Source organism: Arachis hypogaea, chromosome 17 (assembly GCF_003086295.3).
Source record: "Arachis hypogaea cultivar Tifrunner chromosome 17, arahy.Tifrunner.gnm2.J5K5, whole genome shotgun sequence".
Classification (NCBI taxonomy): domain Eukaryota; kingdom Viridiplantae; phylum Streptophyta; class Magnoliopsida; order Fabales; family Fabaceae; genus Arachis; species Arachis hypogaea.
Genome location: NC_092052.1, coordinates 60,226,721 through 60,231,003, shown reverse-complemented (window position 1 = coordinate 60,231,003; position 4,283 = coordinate 60,226,721). Strand labels below are relative to the sequence as shown.

At 35.3% G+C, this 4,283-nt stretch overlaps 1 non-coding gene across 1 annotated transcript; it reads left to right on the top strand.

The window, feature by feature from the left end:
- The first annotated feature begins 2,924 nt into the window (after window positions 1-2,924).
- Window positions 2,925-3,032, top strand: LOC112768110 (small nucleolar RNA R71). Its single transcript, XR_003185548.1, has one exon. It is a non-coding gene; the product is annotated as a small nucleolar RNA R71 (small nucleolar RNA).
- The last annotated feature ends 1,251 nt before the right edge of the window (window positions 3,033-4,283 follow it).

Below are 4,283 nucleotides of genomic sequence, written 5' to 3'. Positions count from 1 at the left end.
TGATAAAATTAAAATAAAAGGTTGAAACATGAGTATGGAATGTGAAAGGAAATTTCTGGGTAGCTAGGTATGAATTTTAAAAGTTATATAGAATATATATAGATTATGTTAAAGCTTGGGTTAATTAAAGATTCAATTTATAATCTTACTTAGCCATATATATATCCTTACCCTCACCTTGGCCCCATTACAACCTTGAAAAGACCCCATGATGTTTGTATTGGTGTATTAAATGTTGTTGATTGGTTAGGAGAAGAACAAAAACTAGAAAGCATGATTAGAGAAGGATAGAGTAATTACCCTATACACTAGAGAGACTGGAGTGTACATACACGTCAGTGAGGGTTCAATGCTTGAAATATTATGTTCCCTGCTTTCATGAGCTATCTTCTTGCATTTTTATCTGCTCTTGCTTTATAAGAATTGGGTTAGTGGAATTTGATTTGTAATTATTTTGAAGAGCTTATTTACTTTAGATCAAGTGGACAAGAATCATATAGTTGCATTCGCATATATAGGTTGCATTGCATTGCATGGATTTTACATGTTCTTACTCTTTCATTTTATCTCCTTCAACTAAGCATGAGAACATGCTAATGTTTAAGTGTGGGGAGGTTGATAAACCACTATTTTATGGTTTATATTGTGTTTAATTATGTGGTTTTATGATGATCTTTACCCACTTATTCATTAAATAAGCATGCATTTATAATTCCTTCCTAAAGTTATTGCATGATTGAAAACTTGCTTCCCAGAGACTATTAATTATGTATTTTATTTCTCCTTTATTCCATTCGATGCTGTGATCTGTGTGTTAAGTGTTTCAGGCTTTATAGGGCATAAATGAGTTAGAGATTGGAAAGGAAGCTTGCAAAAAATGGAAGGAACACAAGAAATTAAGGAGATGACCAGCGAGAAGCGACGCAGCTGCATGGATGACGCGACCGCGCAGAAGAGAGGAAATCGCAATGACGCGGCCGCATGGATGACGCGGCCGCGCGAATTGGAAACTGCACAAGTGACGCGGAGGCGTGGACGACGCGCCCGCATGACAAAGCGAAACGCCGAATGACGCATCCGCCTGAATGACGCGTCCGCGTGACATGCGCGATCTGCATAATCTGCAGAATCGCTGGGGGCGATTTCGGGCCTTATTTTGACCCAGTTTTCAGCCCAGAAAGGCAGACTAGAGCCAGAGAACATGCAGAAACCAACAACAACATTCATTCCGCATAGTTTTAGTTTTTTAGATCTAGTTTTCCTCTCCTCTAGGTTTTTTTTCTCTCTACACATTCATAGTTTTTAGGATTTATTAATTTCATTGTTTTTGCATTGGGGTATTGAGAAGAGTTATTGCCTCATCAAGACTTCGACATTCTAGTTCGTTCTCTTTACATGTCTCTTACTCTTCCATGTTCCTTAATTTACTTAATTTTACTATTGGATTATTTTAGCATTTATTAATACAAGAATTACTTTTATTTTTAATTAATCTTTTGATCATTATTTATCATGTCTTTCTTTAATTCCCTTTCTTATGTTATAAATTTTACATTTACAATGAGCGAGTAGTTCCCTAACTTGATGGGGAGTTGATGGAAAGGAACCCTTGAGTTGGGATGCTCAAGAGAAAGATTGTAATTGGGTTTATTGTTGGATTGCTCTCTAGTCACTAACACCAATCCTCCCAAGAGCGGATTGGAACTTGTGGATAGAAACAGCATTCCAACTTGTTTAACTTTCCCTTACTTAGTGAGGAACAACTAAACATAATAACCCTCAATTGTCAATTAATCTTGAGAGTACTCCAACAAGAATAGGGCTTCCAGCTAATCAACTCCCAGTCAAGGCTTTTATTTAAATTTATATAAATTCTCTAATTTAATTTTCTTCCATTTAACTCAAACCTTTTTGAAAACATCTGATTAATAAAATAGCATACTTTTCTGCAACTTGTTGGGAGACGACCTGGGATTCATACTCCCAGTATTTCAATTTTAATTTCTGTGACACTCTTCTAAATTTATAAGCGGATTTCTGGTTGGTTGAGAACTATACTTGCAACGCATATTTTATAATCATTCTTAACTCGCCAATTTCCGCCACCATCAGTCTTCCTCACTGGGAATCACTGCCTTTTCACTCTCTCCAGGTTCGGTCACACCAAATAAGGTTATGGCCTTGCACTCTCTTTTGGGATTCTCTTCTGTATTGCTTGGGAGAGTGCTAGGAGGAGTTTCAGTAATCTTCTTACTCAGCTAACCCACCTGTGCCTCCAAATTTCTAATGGAGGACCTTGTTTCATTCATGAAGCTTAGTATGGTCTTAGATAGATCAGAGACTATGGTTGCCAGGCCAGAATGGCTCTGTTCAAAATTCTCTGTTTGTTACTGAGAAGATGATGGAAAAGGCTTGCTATTGCTAAACCTATTTCTTCCACCATTATTGTTGAAGCCTTGTTGAGGCTTCTGTTGGTCCTTCCATGAGAGATTAGGATGATTTCTCCATGAAGGATTATAGGTGTTTCCATATGGTTCTCCCATGTAATTCACCTCTGCCATTGCAGGATTCTCAAGATCATAAGCTTCTTCTTCAGAAGATGCTTCTCAAGTACTGTTGGATGCAGTTTGCAATCCATTCAGACTCTGAGAAATCATATTGACTTGCTGAGTCAATATTTTGTTCTGAGCCAATATGGCATTCAGAGTATCAATTTCAAGAACTCCCTTCTTCTGAGGTGTCCCATTGTTCACAGGATTCCTCTCTGAGGTGTACATGAACTGGTTATTTGCAGCTATTTCAATGAGTTCCTGAGCTTCTGCAGGGGTTTTCAGATGAAGAGATCCTCCTGCAGAATGGTCTAATGACATTTTTGACAACTCAGACAGACCATCATAGAATATACATATGATGCTCCATTCTGGAAGCATGTCTGTAGGACACCTTCTGATCAATTGCTTGTATCTTTCCCAAGCTTCATAGAGGGATTCACCTTCCTTCTGTCTGAAGGTTTGGATTTTCACTCTAAGCTTGCTCATCTTTTGAGGTGGAAAGAATTTGGCCAGGAAAGCACTGACCAGCTTTTCCCAAGAGTTTAGGCTTTTCTTAGGTTATGAATCCAACCATGTTCTAGCTCTGTCTCTCACAGCAAAAGGGAAAAGCATAAGCTTGTAGACCTCAGGATCAACTCCACTGGTTTTGACAATGTCACAGATTTGCAAGAATTCAGATATGAACTGATGGGGATCTTCCAATGGAAGTCCATAAAACTTGCAATTCTGTTGCATTAAAGAAACTAATTGAGGCTTAAGCTCAAAGTTGTTTGCTCCAATGGCATGAATTGAGATTCTTCTTCCATAGAAATTGGAAGTTGGCGTAGTGAAATCACCAAGCACCTTCCTTGCATTGTTGTTGTTGGGTTCGGCCATAGTTGTTTTCTCTGTTTCGAAAATTTCAGTTAGGTCCTCTTTAGAGTATTGTGCTTTAGCTTCTCTTAGTTTCCTCTTAAGAGTCCTTTCAGGTTCAGGATCAGCTTCAACAAGAATGCCATTGTCCTTGTTCCTGCTCATATGAAAGAGAAGAAAACAAGAAAGTATAAAATCCTCTATGTCACAGTATAGAGATTCCTTTATGTGAGTAGAAGAAGAGGAGAATAGAAGAAGGAGAAGAGAAAAATTCGAAAATTAATTAAAATAAAATAAAAATATTTTTGTTTTTTATTTATTTTAAATATTAATTAGAATTCAAAAATTAAAAAGAAAAATAAAATTAAATTAAAATTTAAAACAATTAGTTAATTAAAAAGAATTTTGAAAAAGGGGGAAGGAGTTTTCGAAAATTAGAGAAAGAAAAGTAGTTAGGTGGTTTTGAAAAAAGATATGATTGAAATAGAAAAGTTTTAAAATCAAACAAAAAGTCAAGTAGTTAATTGAAAAAGAATTGAAAATCAATTTTGAAAAGATAAGAAGTTAGAAAGGATTTTGAAATTGATTTTGAAAAAGATATGATTGAAAATTTATTTTGAAAAAGATTGAAAGGGAAATTAAAAAGATTTGATTTTGAAATTGATTTTTAAAAAGTTATGATTGAAATTAAAAAGATTTGAATTGGAAATTAGAAAGATTTGATTTTTGAAATTAAAGTTGATTACTTGACTAAAAAGAGACTAAAAGATATGATTTTAGAATTTATAGATTGATCCTTTCTTAATAGGCAAGTAACAACTTGAAAATTTTTGAATCTAAATATTAATTGCTAGCATTAATTTCGAAAATTATGAAATA